Source organism: Gambusia affinis, linkage group LG07 (assembly GCF_019740435.1).
Source record: "Gambusia affinis linkage group LG07, SWU_Gaff_1.0, whole genome shotgun sequence".
Lineage (NCBI taxonomy): Eukaryota > Metazoa > Chordata > Actinopteri > Cyprinodontiformes > Poeciliidae > Gambusia > Gambusia affinis.
The window spans coordinates 30,238,642-30,258,691 of NC_057874.1; the positions used below are offsets into that span (position 1 = coordinate 30,238,642).

Sequence of the window (20,050 nt, forward strand, 5' to 3'; positions counted from 1 at the left end):
GGGTGTAAGAAAATGGATGGATGGATGGATGGATAGTGAAGTTTTATGTAATCTTAGCAAGCTTTTTGTTGAACTCGACTGCAGTAAATAAATACGATTACTGTATATTGTTATAAGCTAGCATGAACTTGCAAGTAACAGTGATTACTGCGGTCGTGATCACGTCTCCCGCCATGAATGTTACATATAAGTTGACGCTAAACTCCTTCACGTCCTGGTTATTAAATAAATGTTAGCGCCATTAAAATAATCTCCATGTAACAGTTACAGTCATATTCAATAAATTAGAATATGGGTTCCAATGAGACGCAATTGTCGCAAGTCCGGCGACATTGGCGGACATTCCCGCCCACAGAGTCAGCCGTACCCCTCCTGCCTGGAAAGTGTTTATTGTTTTTACCTTAGAATGGCCAACTCTCCGTTATTGCTATATCAATGAAAACATGCTTTATCTGCAGCATTGCTCATTAAAATGGTACATTACTGATTTATTAAAACTAAATACGATAGGTACACTTAATGACATTATATTAGACGTTAGATATTATGGTTGGCAAGTACTTTTACTTTTAATACTTAAGTAGTTTTAAAAGCTTGTACTTTCTTACTTTTACTTAAGTAAAATAATAATGTGGTACTTTGACTTTTACTTGAGTAAATTTTTGTCTGTGTATTTGTACTTTTACTTAAGTACATTGTATGAGTACTTTCTCCACCACTGACCAACGACACACGGAGAGGTAAACGGTCAGTTGTTTTTATGCACTAACACACACGCATGTTGAGAACATTTTCCAAAATAATTTCAATCAGCTGCACAAATTTCTCTTGTTTTGAATATTCCTTTTCTAATAACTACAGTATTAATAATTAGTATTATACAGTTTTACCCTAATTGTAAATTATATTGTCATTTCCTGTCACCATAAAAAATAATGCTGGTCAGATTTATGATGATTTCTGGTCACAATAAACTGAGCAGTGCTTTTCCAGCATCATCAAACTTTAATACATCAGAGAAAAAGATTCAGCCTTTTTGTTTGGGTTTATCTTTATGAGGCTCAGAAAGTTTTGTAAAATAAAATAAGTAGCAGCAGAACATATCGAGCCTCACTGACATCTGATAAAACTTTAACCGCTAACAGATGCTAACAGACGCTATAAGATGCCAATAGATGCTAACAGACGCTAATAGATGCTAACAGATGCTAATAGATGCTAATAGATGCCAATAGATGCTAACATACGCTAATAGATGCTAGCAGGCATCATGGGTTCAGCTTTGTGCAGCCACGTGATAAAAGCTAATATGTAGCAACAGGTGCTGCTGTAGCAAGTGTTTGATTACAGCCAGATGAGGCGGTTCTGAATCGGTTCTGAATCGGTTCTGAGGCATGGACGCAGGTCAGGGTGGGCATGTTTGGTCAGTCAGGAGGTTCAGCTCCAGGTCTGAGTCGCACACATGGGCTGCTGATGAACCTCAGAAACCCTGCTGTGAACGGTTCTCTAAACGCAGCTGAAGCTCCCAAGAGAGAGACGAACAGAAAGGATCAAATAAAACCAGAAATGAATAAAAACAGAAACTTTTACGTATCAATAGCCACAGACTAACTGATCAACGTGTAAAAAAGCTCAACTCTTCCCACAGTCCAGGAAATGTTCTCACTGCAGCAGCTCCTGCAAAGACAAACTTCTGAACCGACCGGATTTTAACCAGAACCTGGCGGTTCTGCTGGGTCACTCTGACTCGACCTTTAAGCAGTTATTGTAAGTGTCGGGTTTGTGAGTGTAACGCCAAAGATGTTCTGCTCTATTTTTAAAAAGCCAACTGTGATGCAGCCGGTCAGGGTCTCTGCTGGCGAGCGGTGCTCGGACCGGGCCAGAGGGAGCGGGTCGGGTTCGGAACACTATGTGAAAACTGCTGAGTGGATCTAAAGATAGAAAGCTGCAGATGCATTTCCTATTTGGTGTGAATGACAGGGCAGCTGCTGCCTGGCGCCGCATCAAAGCGTCTGCGCATACCAACAGTCACACAACATCGACCCAAATAACAATTAACAACCACGTGACCCGGATTAATCACCGCTTCCGTCACAAACACACAAACAGCCCGTCCAGGAGCCGATCCGGCTCCCAGAATGCCCGGCGCGTCGGGAGGCGCCGCTCCGCTAAACGACACAAACGCAACGACTCTGGTTTAGTTAGGGAAGTAAGGGAGGCGTTCAGGCTCACCTGATCCAGTCGGAAAAATCAAAAACGTTTATCTGAACACAGGGACAAGAACTGGACCGAACCTGAACTGGACCAGAACCTGAGAGAAGGTTCTGGAGAACTGTTGATGAAAAGCGTTCCAGGTGCAGGACGAGCGGCTGAAGTCTCTGGTAAAACAGAAGAACTTTCCACGTTGCTTTGATCCAGCAGCATTTCGAACAGAACTAATCGGGTCATCGTTAATGTTTAAACCTGATGACAACACTCCCGTTCTGGTTCACCCAGTCCGACTCGGAGGATCCTACAGACCTGGAGTCCAAACAGAACCAGCATCAACCCAGAACCAGCACCTCTCTGTTCACAAACCAGACTGACCGTCAGGATGTGAGCGCAGAGGAACTGACCCAGTCTGGCAGAACCACAGACATGTTCTGTCCTAAAGACAGAGCCGGGAGGAAAGGTTCAGGTCCGACTGGATGAGGTCCAGTGGTCCGTTCCAGGGTTTCCCCCAGACGCCTGGCGGGCTGCCAGGCTTCATTTCACCCAAAATGGTCCATTTGGAGGGAGGTTCTGCAGAGCAGGTTCTCCGGTACCAACATGTTGTCAGAGAAACTGCTCCAACTAACCGTGAAGTAGAAAAGTTTTGCTGCTGATCGGTTCGCATTTCTTCAAAGCCAAACTCAAAAGTCTGAACCATAAAGGCTGAATGATTATCATGTTTTAAAGGTTCAGCTGATGTGACTGTTAAAGAGCTTTCCTTGTTAATCTCACATATAATCAATACCAATCTCATATAATCAATAATGGTTCTGGCAGCGATCGGCTCTGTGTCCGACTGAAAGAAGAACAGAAACATCCTTCACTGTCACATGGTGGAGAAATACTGGAGCAGAGAGACCGAAACCCGCCGAGGTCGACATCCGAGACCAGAATCAGATCATCGTTCTGCACGGAAAACACAACAGAAAGACATTAAAAACACTGCAGAACAAAACTTCACACAGACAAGTGAAAGTCTGTAATGACTGAACCCTGAAGGAGTCATTTAGAGGCTGATTTGGGCTTTAGTTACTCCTTCAGAAAACCCGAAACGGCTCAGCATGTCAGAACTTCACCTGGAAGAAAGTTTTAATCCCAGCAGGAGGTTCTGCTTCTGATCTTCCTCAAAATAAACCAACAAAGAAGAAAACAGACGTCAGCCTGTCTCAGACACGCGGTCGGATTGCAGAGATGAGAACCCAGCTGAGCCCGTTTCAGACAAACTGGATCCAGAAGGTGTGAAAGTTCCTGTCTGAACCTGAACCGGAATCTGCAGCTGGAATTTCCCCCAGCAGCCAATGAAACGCAGCGAAAACCACCCAGGGGCCAATTATAGTGACAGCGTCCCCACATGGCGGCCAATCAGACGGAGAGACGTCTGGCGGACATCAGAACCGGGTCGGTTCTCGCCGCAGTCGCCTCTATTAATGGCCTGCTGGCCGCCAGCAGAGAGCGAGGCGTTTCCTCTGGAGGGAAGCAGGATTACAGCGTTTACCTTTACAATGAGATTTGGGTGTTTAGCACTCAGATTAGACACGGTGGCGGTGTTCAGGGTAAACAGATTACTCCTGCGGTTGGCGGGAAGAAGTCTGGATTGTTCCGAGTCTTTGTGCCGGTTCCGACTTCGTTATCAGCTGCTTATGGAGGAATTTTCAAAGCTGTGACCTCTGAGGGAACAACCTGCGCTGCCTCCAAAAATCCTTCAGCTGAATTCAGATTAATCTGCGCTCCCACTCTTAATTACTCCTGTAATTAGCTCGACTGCAGTTGGAACGGGACGGCGAGCCGCAGAATGATCCGCCGCCAGAAAAGCAATCAATCACCCAGCAAATCCACCGTCTAGTCCAAGGCCGAGCCGCTAGCTGCCGCTACGCCAGGCCATATGTGTGAACATAAGGTGGCAGGCGGACCAGCGCCATGCCAACACCGAAACTCTTCCAATGAATTAAAAAGCATGTTGAGCGGAGGAGCAACTCCAACTGGGCTTTGTTTCAGCAGCCAGCCGCGTTTCCAGAACCTAAAGACAAGATTACTGCAGAACATCTAAAGCAGGTTCCAGATGAAAGCAGCAGTGAGTCGGAGCCGATCCTGCAGCAAAGTAGGTCAAACATGGAGGAACCAGGACTTACTGGACTTTACAGGACAAAACACGGAGATGCATGACAAGAGGCCATTAGGATTCAAAGGATGAACAAAGACTGAAAACATTTTATAGAAATGATTCCTCAATCACCGACTTCACAACAACGATGGCTCCAAAACTGAAACTCATTTTTATTATATTGATGTTATTGATGGAGAATTCACCATCAACTGAAAATTAAATTCTGATCATACAGACGATTTTCCCCAATCAAGTAACTGATCATTCAGAGGAGGCTGCATCATGCTGTGGGCCTGTTAGTGAAGGCAGCATTAGTGGAGCAACATCCACGATCAGAGTCCAGAACCGCTGTCGGGCCGGTCCCCGAACCGGACCCCGATCCGGACCCCGATCCGGACCCCGATCCGGACAGTTGGACTCTCCAGACGTGTTTGTAGGAAGTCTTCATGGCGACAACGGCAGAGTGACGGTTTGGAGAAGAAACTGAACTGAAAATGGTTTTCCATCAAAAATGTCCGACTTTCTGACGGGTTCCAGATGGAAACTAGAAACTTTATGGGATCTGGAGCTCAGATGAGTTCTGATCCGAGCGGTGGGAGTCACTAACACAGAACCTTCAGAAACAACAACCTCTGTAGGTCCAGCTGCAGGCGGATGTTTCCGGCCGCTCCTTGGCGAGTTCAGGAACGTCGGGACAGCAGGAGATCCAGAGGGGAAGCTCTGTCGGGTCACGCCTCGATGAAAACACGAAACCCAGTGGGAAGCGGCACGGCGTCCTGAAACAGCCGCCGTCAGATCGGTAGCAGGAAGCAGAACGGCGGCGGAGCGGCGACCTCCGACCTCCCGGCTTCTATAAACACGGAGCAGGACGGATTTCAGCTCCGGAGTTTCACAAGCAGACGACCTACAGCCCTGGAACGCCTCATCTCCACAAACAAGATCTCCATCTGTGGAATCACCCTGAGTGGAAAACAGGCCCCACCGAGCGCCAGACATCCGGACTGAACCGGCAGGAACCGGGACATCGGGCCAGCCCTAACCTGACCTTCACCAAGGTCGGGGCGTCCTGGCGTCCAGCAGTCTGAAAACATCAACGGGATGGACTCGGGAGCCCCGGGCCCCTTAGCCCCCACCCGGGCTCAGCAGCTTCTTCTAAATGAGAATTTAATTTAAGGCGAGGTCCAAAACAAATAAACAGCCGTAAGAAGGAAAGCAGCAGGAGGGAATCATGGGAATTATGGTTCTGCTGCAAATGCAGCCAAACATGCGTCCACTTTAATCAGAGCTTTCAGTGTGTGTGAGAGAGACAGAGAGGATACTAACAGCTCATGAGGGGAAATGTTGAGAATCTTTTCATTATAACGATGCAACTGCTGCAGAAATGAAACATGAAGGCGTCCCACAGGGAGGACCGAGACATAATTACTGCTGAAGAACCTCTGATTACGTACATTCTGAGCTTCATCTGCAGAGATCAGCCGACAGCAGAACATCCAAACAGCTCCTCTGACACTTTACTGAACTGCCAACACAAGAACCACACAGAGTCTGCAGGAACGGGCTCACCTGGAGGCTGCTGGGAAATCCTGGAGACTAAAGTTCCTGTTAGAAAACGTCTCAGTCTGGATGAAGCAGCAGCATTCACACCAGCCCAGTTCAGTCCGCTTTCACCCAACTCCAGTCCGTCTGTCTAGAAACTCCGGTTCGGTTGGTGAGGTGTGAACACTAATTGACCTCTGACCTCTGGTCCTCCAAATCTCGGTCTGGGTTCGGTTGAAGTGAACTCTGGTTTGGTTTGAACATCAAGCGGACCAGAAACCGCTCCAAAAGCAGGAAGTGGACTACAGCGCAGGGCATTCTGGGTAAATCCAACCAAAGCTAACATGTTAGCCTAGCGCTAGCAGCAGAAATGTCTCCTGGTCTTCAGCCAAAGACTAAAGAGAAATCCTCCAACACTAAAATCTGACGCCTCCATCTTGTTTCCATCTGGTGAAGAAGGAAGTTGCTCTCAGTGTCTTCAGAGGTTTTTGTGTGGTTTCCTTCAGTGGTTGTTGGTGCAGCGACCCCACAGGCCAGGAGGGGAACAGGTTGGTTTGGGTCAGAACCACAGCAGCTGGAGGAGGAGCAGATGTTCTGGTTCCAGTAGAACCGGGTCGACCGGACTGAAGGAGGGAAGCAGCCTGAGAATCTGCTGCCCCTCCCCTACCTGCTGCTGGATGTTAGATAAAAAGATTTCTTAAAGTATAAACTAAAAGGAGAATCATTATTAATTTATGGAGCTGAATGACTGAAGCATTTGGTTTAAAACCAGCAGAAAGTTTTTATTGTCGGGGGAAACCAGAAGAGCTGATCGTTCCTCCCGCTTTAATTTAAAACTGTATCTGTCCGGAGTTTTTAATCACAGCTTCATCTTTAATAAATAACAACAGTGTGCGTCTGATATGAGTACCAGATTATTCTGAATTAAAATCTTACTCTAACTTTCTGTTGGTCATGTGAAAAGATGTTTAGTTTTCTGAGTCTTGTTCCTCCTGAAGCCTTCCTGCAGCCATCCCAGACGTAACCATGGCAACGTGACCACGAATCCAGCAAAATGAAAGTAAAGTTATGAAAATGTTTGACGCGTCTGCTGTTCAGGGAGGAAAACGCTTTAAGAGTTTTAGTTTGGACAGAACCTGATGATGGGTCGGTTCTGAAAAGAGAATAAAGAAAAGAGGAAACAAAACGAGTTTAATGGGATTACAGCCTCATTTAACCAGACAGATGTCAGGATTATTCATCAGCTTCTCACAACATCAATAACTCAAATGTCTGCCTGGAAAACAAACAAGAAAGTCAGTCAGAGTGAAAACCCGGTCCAATGTGAACATGGCCGGACCACACAGAACCTGGGCTGGAATTGAGGACCAGAACCAGAACCAGAACCAGAACTGCTGAACGAACCGAGGTTCATATTTAAACTGATTCAGCCTGAAGAGCTTTAGGAGAATTAAAGGCAGGAAACTGAGATTTAAAGGTTCCTGGATTAGTTTCTATTATTCTGGAACAGGAACAAGAAGCACATGCAGCAGCTCAGCGTGTGTGTGTGTGTGTGTGTGTGTGTGTGTGTGTGTGTGTGGTCAAACTGGACCACCAGCTCGGACGTGATGGACCCTGACAGCTGGCAGCAGCAGGTCACGTGTGTTTGGATGTGTGTGAGCGACAGCTGCTTCCAGCTGCTGCTGACTGAAAGTGACAGCTGGGCAACAACACACGCACACAAACACGCACACACACACACACACACAAACACACACACACGTGCACATTTTTGCGCAGCTATCTTTACGGGGACTTTCCATTGACTTCCATTCATTTCTGCAGCATAACCCTATCCATTACATACCTAACACTAACCAACCAAAACTCAATTACCACCTTAGTCCTAAATCTGACCCCTGACCCAAAAACATCGTTTCCCCTTGTGGGGCCCGGGCTTCGGTCCCCACAAGGGCAGTGGGTCCCCACAATGTAGTGTCAGGAAGATGGTCCCCACAAGGTATTAGAAACAAATGCGCACACACACACACACACACGCACACACACTCCCAGTTTGGCTGGTAACTGTTCAGATCTCACAGCAGCTGCTGTTGTGATTTTTTTTGTCTTCCTGTTGGAAACTTGAACTGGGATCTTCAGAGTGATTCTATTTTCGTTTTTATGATTTTCAGACATCGTTCAGGTCCAGATTTTCCACATCTGGAAGTTTGTCAGATTTCACGTCTTGGTGAGTAAAAACATGGGAATGGTTTTGTTCAGACGGCGGTGAAAACATCAGATATGAGTCGCAGTCGCCTGCTGTGAAGCTGAGCTTCATACACGGACAGCGACTGTCCTAAACGTAGCGGTCCTGTTGTAAATATTGGTTTCCATGGCGACAGCTCAGAGGTTTTGGCTCCAACGGCGCCGGACTGCAGCGGCTCCGAGCTCCACGTCAGACAGAAATATCCTGAGAGGTCAAACGCGTTTGGGTGCAAAGCGTTTCATTTCACATCATCTGCACGGCGGAGCGGGTTTGGGTTCGGGTTCGGGTTTGGGTTCGGGTTCAGCCCAGCGTTTATTTCTACTCTGTGACTCATTCAGACAGAGGAGGTGTGGGTGGGAGCCTCCAACCGGCCGTCCCGTTTTAGAACCACAACTTTGACTCACTGGCACAGATTCATCCTCCTAACATTCATCTTATCTCACACAGAATGAAGCAAAATCCTGATTTTTTAAACTGTTATTATTAAACATGATATGCATCGACCAGAGGAACGGATCTTTTTGGTTTTAATTTCATGTAATTACATGGAAATGTTGATGCGTTTTGGCCCATTTTTAAAAACAAACCAACAGAGAAAAATGATTCATGATTGTTGTAGAACCATAAGGAATATTTTTGTCCTCTACTGACATGCAGAGAGGACAAATCAATAATCAATACCAGATATGATACGGATAAACTGACCAGTCAGGACAAACCGGTCCGATCTGGGTCCGCTGCCAGAAACCCCGAGATGCATCCAACTCTGGAACGCCGTCTCCTGACGGATGTGTGTGTGTGTGTGTGTGTGTGTGTGACGGCTCTGCAGTGATGGGCATCTCATCCCATCCTCCCTGCTGATGCAGGTCATCAATTCTCATCTCACCTGCCCGCCTCTCTGAGCGCAGCGAGAAATATCAGAGCAGAACCAACCAATCAGCTGCAGACACACCTTCAGCAGGGATCTGCTGTGTTACACACACACACACACACACACACACACACACACACACACACACACAGTTTCACTGGATCGTTCCTGTTACTCTGTCCAGACTGGGACGGTTACTTCCAGAACCCGGCTGATCAGGACTTTTTTAGACCCGGTGAGTCAGTAAATCGTCCCATTCTGACCTCTGACCTGAGGACAGTAACTGTGTTCCCGGCTTCAGTCAGAACCACTGAATGTTTAAAGGAAGGTTTTGTTAGATCCCCTAGTTTCCATTGGGAGAACCACGGAGCGTTTTAAAAATATGTTAATCAAGAAGTTATAGAATTAGAAATAATCTGTTTAAATCCAACTAGCAACTTATAGTCCAGTTATTCCCCAGAATAAATCGTTAGTGCAGCCCTAACTGCCATTTTTTATAGTTCAAACACCAAATATAGCTCAATATTCATTCAATTGTCCCAACGCTACAACAGAAGCTAACCGCTACAATCTTCCACATCTCCAGCCAATCAGCAGTAAAGAAAACAAACAACGCGCTTCGATTGGCTGCTTGCAAGCAGCAGCCAATAACGTGTCAGGGAGCAACGCTCAGCCATTTCAGCTTTGAGCTTCAGTTTCTTTCATACTTTAGATTTGATCTACGAAAAAACACCAGGAGTAATAAGGAGAAGAATCTGGAAATCCTGAACAAGAACGGGCAGAGGTCAACTCTAGGCATGGCTTTAGAGTTGACCTTTGACCCCTCACAGTACTGGCAGAGATCCAAACACCTCATCATCATCCTGGTGGAGCTGAACGACAAACCTGTGGAAGAATCATCCTTGAAGGACCAACATGGCCGCCGTTGGTCAGCTCCCTGCTGCTCCGTCTTGAAACCAACATGGCCGCCGTTGGTCAGCTCCCTGCTGCTCCGTCTTGAAACCAACATGGCCGCCGTTGGTCAGCTCCCTGCTGCTTCGTCTCGAACCAACATGGCCGCCGTTGGGCAGCTCCCTGCTGCTCCGTCTCGATGTTCCAACAGCAGACTCGTTTCCTGGGCGTTGAACTGGAAACCGGCGGCTGCAGAGATCAGATCTCTGGCGGCTCTTTGAAGCCGTTGTGTTGCTAGCAGCGGGGATCTGGGCGCGCCATCTGTTTGCCTTATTGCCCTGTGCTGCATGTAAACACCCTCCACCCCGTCCTCTGGGGTCGCCCTGAGCGGACGCTCCCTCCTGCTGCATCCATCAAGCCCTCGTTTCCTCCTCCATCCTCGCTCTCTCACTTTCTATTAACCCCGTCTTCTCCCAGCAGCCTCCTCCCCAATAAATCAACTCGTCACATTCACACATCCCGGGTCGTCGCTGCCTCCTGCTACATGGCTGACGGCCGATCGGGAGGGGAATAAAGGTGCCGGTGAAGGTGTGGATTCAGAGTGAATAACGGGATAATGGGATTTCTGGAGAACTGGATGTGTTTGTTTCAGAGAACGTTCGCTCTGCTGGACGTTGCAACAACGAGAGACTGAATCGACCAGGAGAGGAAAAAAAATCACCTGAAGCATCTTAACGATTACAGAATCCAGATGTTCCAGCAGAAAACTGTTCATATTAATAACTCATCTTTACTTACATGATGGTGATGCAGCAAAGGATTGTGGGTGTTTACAGGAAGCAGAAAGTGGAAATTTTGATAATTACAACATAATATAGAATATAGACTGATATTAAAATTCATATCAGCCCATTTTTCAGGACAGACGATTATTTCAGTCCCATTGATTATTCTGAACATTACTCAGATAATAAAAATGTCCAATTCTGAAGATTGTTTCATTCACCACTCATGTCTTTTTGTTGCAATATTTGAAATCTAAATAAAAAAAAATCCTTTCTTAAATATATTATGTTGCCTAAAAGTAAATATTGGCGTCTTTAGTTTGTAGCAAACAATGAACCTGCAGCTGAGAAAAGTTCAGGCTCTAAACCATGTGGAGCTGATCTGATCATTAAATATAGATCTGATCATTTAATATAGATCTGATCATTAAATGTAGATCTGATCATTAAATTTTTCTTTTTGACCTTCTAAAGGTCTTTAAACAAGAACCAGGAAACATTTCAGTGAATTCAACGTCAACAAGCTTCATGTTTTAAATGCCAATAAGTTTATGAAACCATAACTATAAACTGGGATGTGGTTTCAATCTGACCAGCTTTTCTGCTGAGGTTGAGGGACATTCAGGGACAGTGGGAATATTGAGCTCTGCAGCAGCGCCGATCCTGGATCAGTCAGACTGCTGCTATTTAAAAAAGCTGCTGACTCGTTCACACCTGCAGCGTTAGTGCAACCTGAGGCTTTCCTCTCTTTTGGGTCAACAACCCCCAGCTCCCACCACACACACACACACACACACACACACACACACACTCACACACACACACACACACACACACACACACACACACACACACACACACACACACACACACACACACACACACACACACACGCACACAGGTGTGAAATGGGTCGACTGTTGTTTGACTGTCAGATTTAACAAGTCGGCTCCTCTCAGCTCTCATTTCCTCGGCCGGCTGCATTTGTTTCCCACCGAAGCTTCAGTGCCTCCCAGTTTGTCCAAGTCAACACACACACACACCCCCACACACACACGCCCACACACAGAGTGTTATTTTAAAATGGCTGCACACTGACAGAAGATCTGCTCTGGGTTTTCTGCAGATTCGTTGGTAGAAACTAATTTTCTGCTCCACATCATGAGATCAGATTCATCTGTAACGTTTGGTGTTAAGGGTGAATTTTTAACACCAATCGGACCATACAGAACCGGACCTTCCAGTGAAACAAACCTACAAACATCTACAGAATAGACTTTGATTTATTTTCCCTGCCATAAATTTAAACCTGGTTTTATGACCCGAGGTAAATTCTTCACCAACCTGGAGGTTCTGGTTCTGGTTCTGGTTCTGAGCACCAGTGTGGCATTGCAGCAGGTCTCCCAGGCTGCACCCCCTCCTCTCAGCTGGGGGTTAATGCTGGAGCTGGATTCCTTCACAGCGGACCGAGCAACGCTCCTCCACATGTGGCTCCGTTTCCACGGCAACCAGAGCCGGCGGACGCCACGATTGGCCCGTCGCCACGTCTCAGCCGGACACCATGGCGACTCTAGGAGACGGTTTACCGCTTTGTTGTCATGGAGATCCCAGGAAAATCCCACTGTCTGATTAACCAGCCGACAGAACCAGAACCAGCGTCCCGTCCTGCTGGGACCGGACCGGTCCGGGCCGGGTCTCTGGGTCCCGGCAGGCAGAGGGAGTGCCATCATGGCCGACCAGCTGACCGTCTGGCTCGGTGTCCGGAAAGCTACGCAGCCTCAACAGACGCTAAAATAAGCAGCCAGTGATCAGCAGTTAATGTCCCTGAACTAATCAGGGCCCAGAACAACGATACCGACCCGACCGCCGCCAGGCCCACAAGGACAACTTCAGGTTTCTCTGCCTGAATGCATCAAACATTTTCATTCGGTTTTAATCTGGAGGAGCTTCCAGGTTCTGACTGACTTCCTGTTTCTGCTGCGCCTGCAGGAAATGAGCGAAACCTGATGATACGTTAACTCTTAACTGTGTTTCCCTGAAACGTTTTTTCTGCACAGTTTTAGTTTCTAAATGATTTCAGCAGAAGATTTTATCAGTTTCCTTCCTGCAGGGCCTGAACCGATACTTTTGGAGGTCCGGTGAAGCCCCGCCTGCTTCAGGAAATCCACCTGTTATTTTTTGCAAAGCACTTATCAGAGATTAAAACTGAAACCTGGACTTTAAAACTTGATTAAATGAATTTTACTATTTAGTTCTGTGTTTTCCAGGCGGATGTTTGTGTAGCGTTTCTGCCACTGGGCTGCTAACGAATGCTAACTGCTATTAGCAGCTATGGAGGGAGCCGGCAAGCGACGGAAAGAAGAGCCACGAAGAAAGAGGCTAAACGTGTCAACGGTGTGGGATCAGTTTAGAAAAACCAGGACAGAAGAGCTGCAGATGGAGTTTCACGTTAACTTGTCATCGATGATGCAACGCCGCCACAAGAAACATCCACTCCATGCAGCGAGCGCCTTCATTCCTGTTAACAGTTTGTTCCCGTCACAAAAAAACACTCTGAACTGTTAGCACATGAAGAAGGAAATACGCTCTGATAATGTTGGACGTAGTTTCTGATGAATAGGATTAATGACGTAAAGGTTTTTCATAATTTAGACTTGAGACAAAATGATGTTTGAATCGTTTTACATTTTGTTGCATCAAAAGAAACGGTATTGTTTTTTACTAGCAGTTTGTTTTGTATATTTATTTTAGTAGCTTAAGTAGCGACTGCAGACCAGGACAACATTTATTTGATTAACCGTCAGAATAATCGATAGATTACTAAAATAATCATTTACAGCAGCCCTATCTGAGATATTCTGAAGAAAATGCAGTTTGGGAAGCTGAAATACCTCGGCGCTATGCTAGCTGACACGCTATTGGCTGGTCAGGAGCACCATTCATTTCCTCGCTGCTGATTGGCTGAATCCCAGCGGGCAGCGATATGGAGGTTTCCATGGTTTCCACTCTGCGTGTTAAAGTATATTTGGTGTTTTAACTATTAAAATAGACAGAGGTGTGATGGTGGGGGAGCTCAGGTACTCACTGAGGGCAGTGACCTTTGACCCCTACCAACACATCCGGTCTCCTGCAGCCAATATCTACAGACGTCCAAGCAGTTCTCTGCATATTGATATAAAATGACAAATTGGTGATATATTGTGAAGTTCCAGTGAACTAAGTCCGTTTAGTTCGGCTCCGTCCAGAACCCGTCCTTCTGTTGGGATCAACCCATCGTATCCCGCTCCAGGATCCGCTCTGCACAGATCCAGAGCTGCTCCACTGAGGAAAACTGATCTGGTCCATGATCAGCTGTGATCCAACTGGCTACAACGGGATGTTCTGATCCGATTCATCAGAGGAGAAAACGGATCAGAAGAAAACAGAACCAACAGAGAACAGATCCGAGACCGACTGATGGAGGAGAAACCAGGAGGAGGAGCTGAGAGGAGCCTGAGCTTTTCACTCAGTACTGAGACTGTTTCTCACACACACACACACACACGCAGACACACACACACACACACACCCACACCAACACACACACACCAACACACACACACACACACACACACACGCAGACACACACACCCCTACACACACACACACACACCGACACACACATGCCGGAGTCCACCTCTACACAGAGATCTTTCTGTAAAAGCCAAAAACACATGAAGAAAACACACAGCGAGAGGAAAACATCGGGTCAGAACACGAGGAGCAGATCTCTGCAGCAGAACCAGAGATCCAATCAGAACCAGGCAGAATTTCAGGTAAATTAATGCTGAGCTCATATTAACATGTTGGATCCTTCAGTTTTATCCAAAAGCTGCAGAAACTAAACGTGGCGTTTTCTAATCCAGCAGATCCAACCAGAAACAACCGGAACGCGAGCCAGAGCGGAACCGGTCCGAAACCGATGATCAGAACCAACCGAGAGCATCAGAACAGAGAGATTCTAACCTCCAGAACTGGACTTCCTTCGGTTCTGGCCCATCAGTCCAGTTCGCCTCATATTGAAGATTTTGGCTTTTTTAGTCGTAAAAACAAAACTGATGAAGAAAGAAATCACTGAAATTTCCAGGTACGGTTGATGTCCTTGAATGCAGCATCAGTTTGTTCTGTTGGTTCTGTTCAAACGGATCCAGGTTCTTTGTTTTCAGGTCCAGTGCCTCAGAAACCAGGACAACGGGAAAGTTAAAGTTCTGGAATATTTTCTGTTCTCCTATCAGGATTAGACTAGATATTTGATTACAGGAGCGATTATTAATTATTAATGAATTTATTAATATTATTTATTGGAGAAAATAATTCACTCGTTTCAAACTTCTAAAATTATCCTGCAGCGACTCCTGGGTCGGAAGAACCATGATCCGGATCACCTGGAGGAAAAACACACACTTTCCTCTGGTGGGAGGACACACACTCACACACACACACACACACACGCACACACACACTCACACACTCAGAGCAGCAGGTCAGTGATTTACGTCACAGTGTCTCTCCAGAACAGAACCAACTGTGATGAACTGAGAAAGTATTGATTCGGCTCCCAACAGAGGCAAAGCGACCTTTTTTCCTCAGACAGAGGAATGGCCCTCATGGGGCCCTCATGGGGCCCATCCTCAGAAACAGACTCCCGTTTCATTACTTCAGCCTCAGGAGACTAAAGGACATGTTGGAGCCGACTTCACACTTTCAGCTGACAGTCAGGAGGTCAAACTCAAAGGTCAGCAGCTCAAACCTCCCTGGGACACCGAGAGGCCCAGAAAGCGGCCAAGGACACGTTCAGGTCCTCCTGGGTCGCATCAGGACCGAACCCCCGACTGGACTGCCACATGTCCGGGTGTCCCTGAAGGCAGCAGGAGTCGCGTCCCCGGAGGGAAACTGTCGGAGGTTTGTGGACCCTCTGTGTCCTCGCTGTCAAACGTCTCCATGGCAAAGCCAACGTGAGGGGAATCAGGACGAGGCGCGCGCCCTCTCGGTGCGTCCCGGCGCGCGCACGCGCCCCCTTACCGGCCCGTTAGCCCTCGCGCCGGGTTCGTGACCGACAGAGAATGGCGCGAGGACCAGTGAGGTCACCGAGCCCCGCAGGCTGCGGGAGCTCCGGGTCTGCTGCCTTCAGGAGCCCAAAATAACTCCGGAAATCACACGCTGAGAGGCCCGGGCGGCGCTGTCCGTCCCGCATATATCACGCACCTGTTCGGCGTGGAAGCGCGTGACCGCCCGGATAATGTCACGGACAAGAGCCCCTCCAAAACCAAAACACAAAAAATTTCTACCGAAGCCGGAGCGAGGATCCACGGAGCCGCGGGGCTCAGCAGGCGCTCTGCCCGCACTCCGGGCTCCGTCTGGCGGCTGCAGCAGCTCCGGAGCCGCCGCTGCTGTCCGCAGACAGCGGAGGAAGAACAGCTGAGAAAAAGAAGGGGAAAAAGAAGGAAGCGAGGAAGGAAGGAATAAAGGAAGGAAGGGAGACTGACCGTGAAATTCCTCCCCGGATTAGCCCTCCTGTTCCCCGCGGTGGCGGCGCTCCGTGTGCGGCTCCGGCGGACAGATATAGCTCTGTGCTCGGTGTCAGATCTCCTCGGTCCCTCCTCCTCCTCCTGACAGGCTGCTCCAAAGTTAGCAGCAGCACTCCTCAATCAATCCATTGGACTCCGAACCAGCACCGGGACCAGAACGCGAACAAAGCAGCAGAATCTTCCTCCGGAACCAGAGTGAGGGGATCAGCTGGATGTTCCGGAATCTCATGAAAAACGGCGTTTTTCCTGAAACCAGCTGAAGGACAGCCGATGTCGGAGCTCAGCAGCCTCCACGGCAGCCAGAGTCCCGATCCCCGGCGGAGCTCCACGCAAATGTCCGCTGCTTTCCACCCGGAGGAGGAGGAAGAGGAGGAAGAGGAGGAGGAGGAGCGGATGGAGGAGGCAGAGCCCAGCATTTTCTCAATGACTCCTCCCACAGGCTGCTGCCTCCTCCTCCTCACTGAATGTGTTCTGGTTCTCCTCTGGACGGTTCCGAACCGCTTCCCTCCAGCGACCTCCTGGTTCCGACATCCCAGTTAGAAATTGGGTCTTTCTGAGAATCTGCCAGAACTTTTTAGCTCCTCCCACTGCCTCCTCCTGCCGGAGCGAGGATCCACGGAGCAGTTTCAGTTTATGCCTCTCTACATTTTAGAAATAAAGCTTAATGGGATATAAAAGCTCTGCTAATGAATTCATAAAATCAGCTTTTATGATCTGCTTCAGCAGCAGTTTTTAAAGCCGGACTCTGAACCGTAACCTGAGTCTGACACAAAGTTCCCATTCAGCAGCTCTGCAGAGATCAGCCTGGCGTCATCATCATCATCATCATCATCATCATCATCATCATCATCAGGTAATGAAGGAGCTGAATCCCACCTCAAAGGATCCACATGTTAAATATTACAAAGAGTCAAAGAACAGATTCATCGTTTAACCCGACAAGGCTGTTAGACTTCAAAACGCTTCAACTGGATGAAAACTGATGAGACATGAAGAGACGTTTGACCGGGTCCGGTTCTTCTCAGAGTGTCTGAATCGTTTCTATTTTGTCTTTGGTGAAAGACTGCAAACCACTTCTGCTGCTAGCGCTAGACTAGCATGCCTGTTTTGGTTACCCAGAATGCCCTGCGCTGTAATCCACTTCCTGCTTTTGAATGTGTAATCAAACTCCAAACCTCCGTCTGAGTTCGGTCGAAGTGAACTCTGGTTCAGTTTGAATGTGAACACCAAGCAAACCAGGAAGTGGACTACAGCGCAGGGCATTCTGGGTAAATCCAACCAAAGCTAACATGTTAGCCTAGCGCTAGCAGCAGAAATGTCTCCTGGTCTTCAGCCAAAGACTAAAGAGAAATCCTCCAACACTAAAATCTGACGCCTCCATCTTGTTTCCATCTGGTGAAGAAGGAAGTTGCTCTCAGTGTCTTCAGAGGTTTTTGTGTGGTTTCCTTCAGTGGTTGTTGGTGCAGCGCCCCCACAGGCCAGGAGGGGAACAGGCTGGTTTGGGTCAGAACCACAGCAGCTGCAGGTGGAGCAGATGTTCTGCTTCCAGTAGAACCGGGTCGACCGGACCGTCAGGAGGGGAACAGGTTGGTTTGATGATGGAGTTCTGGCCTAAAAGCTTTTCTGCGGCTGAACTCCCTCTGATGGATCATGTTGAATGTTTTCACTCAGTGATTCTGGATTTTGGTTTATTTTCATTAAAAGATGATGAACTTTGACGGCTGAGCTTTCTTCACATGTCAGTATTTAACAGGTTAAAGGTCACTGGGAACCTGCTGACATGCAGTTTTTATCTCAGGAATAAATCTCCTGTTCCCAACAGCTCAGACTCCGGTGGCCAAGCTGCTGAAGGTTTCAGGGAGAAACTCCAGACTCCAGTCTGTTTGGAGCGTCATCCTCCACAGGTTCTGGTTCTGGTTCCGTCCTCCTCTCCCGCTCTCTTGATTAGGAACGGACTGTAAACCTGAGCATTGTTGCAAACGTCTGCAGGCAGAGCGTGAGCTCTAGCAGCAGAAACGCGGCTGATGGATGTGTCCTGAAGGGAAGGTCGACGAGGTCCGGAATTCTTTAATAGATTCCCGACGAAGCGCTCCGAGTCATTTTCTCCATTCCCTGGGTAAATGTCACCCGACCGAGACTTTTCAGAAAGTGTCTGAGGAAGTCAGAGGTCTGCAGCAGAACTTTTGATTCCAACAGAAACGGCTTAATTCCAGTTAATCTCTGGAGTGATGAGGACGGTTCTGGTTCTGATGGTATCTCTGTATCCGCATCGCGTCGTCTGTCTTATTGGAATAATGGGATCATCACCAGAGACAAGAGGAGGAACTGGTTCATTGAATTCAGATTTCATTTCTCACACCAAGCAAAATTCAACATGAAACCGTCGGAGGTTCTGGGACCGTTCAGTAAAACATGAAGAGAGAGATCCGTCTGAAGGAGGGAGGGAAACGGCCGGGTCTAAAACGGCCCGCCAGCGAGACGGCCCGCCAGCGAGACGGCCCGCCAGCGAGACGGCCCGCCAGCCAGAACCGGAACAAAACAGCAGCGGCAGATTTAGTTTGTACGCACAACATGAATGTTGTCATTCTCAGTTTTTCCAGAAAGGAAAGACGATCCAACGTTCAGCTACTTGAACTCCACCAAACAAATCTGAATTCTTTTCCCAAATGTGATTCATTAAACTTTCCTCCACACACTTCAGATCTTTTATCTCCAAAAAATCTAATCTCTGCCACTTCCTGACGTGGAACTGCATCCAACACGCATTCAGCGGTTCTCAAAGCGTCTGCAGTCTGAACTATCATGTCGCATTTTATCAACTTTTTCATAGGAGCATCCAGAGATCCTGGAGGTAGATAAAGACCCCCACAGCATGCTGCCACCACCACCATGCTTCACAGTTTGATCTTTTTGGTATTCTGGGTTGCTGATGGATTTCCTTCCACCTGCGCTGCAGTTCGGGTCAGACGGTTAGAGCTGGACGCAGCTGGCTGTTGCAGCAGGATGATGATCCATGTTCAGATGGATGAAGCATGCTGTCATTTTATGTTAATGAAGCCATGAAGAGCTGAAGCTTCAGGCTCTCACAGCTTGTTCAGCAGCAAAACCAGAACTCAGGTCTCCAGTCACAGCTGAGGTGCAGCCTGCTAACTAAACATTAGTGTGAGGGTGTGAATAAATGCAGTTTGTGTAAGTTTGACTGAAAACTTAAAGCAGTTTGTTGCAGATAAAGTTGCCCTGACAGGAGCAGGCAGCAGAGAGCCAGCAGGGACTGAAGTCAGTGTTGCATTAAACTAACAGCTGCAGACAAACACCCAGAGCGTTGGGAGAATCTCCCAGAGTCTCTGCACCGATGCAGGGAGCGCACCAGGCGAGCCTCGTCCAGGAGACCGTGTCTAATGCAAAGCGGCAACCGCCCCCCTCTAATCAGGACTCCCCTCATTGTGGAGAACATGCAGCTAATGCCGCCGTATTATGCTTTAATTACCTGCGGCGCGGCGCGGCCTGGGAGACGGCCGGCGCCTGCAAACGTGTCATAAGCTGGTAAACGGAGAGCAGCAGCTGTTAGGAACAAACTCTGGAGCTGCTCACACCTTTACAGACAGCAGGTAAATTGATTATCGAACGGCCGGCATTCAGAGCGCGTCGGGTTTCTGATGAGCGTCTGATGGAAAAACTTCACTCTGAACTCCATCAATACAACACAACGCAGCACGCCGTCTGACGGGCCCAACCGGCGGCAAAGCCCCTCTCTGAGCTCCGACAGAAATATCTGTGTGACATCAGCCGTCTGAGAGT

At 47.9% G+C, this 20,050-nt stretch overlaps 1 protein-coding gene across 1 annotated transcript in view; it reads right to left on the reverse strand.

The window, feature by feature from the left end:
• The window catches only part of dag1 (dystroglycan 1), a 32,607-nt gene extending 15,723 nt beyond the window's left edge, over positions 1 to 16,884 (reverse strand). Inside the window, exon 1 of the mRNA XM_044122077.1 lies at positions 16,211 to 16,884. The gene's annotated coding sequence lies outside the window, so the exon portion shown is untranslated. The remainder of the gene's footprint in view (positions 1 to 16,210) is intronic.
• Positions 16,885 to 20,050: the final 3,166 nt, after the last annotated feature.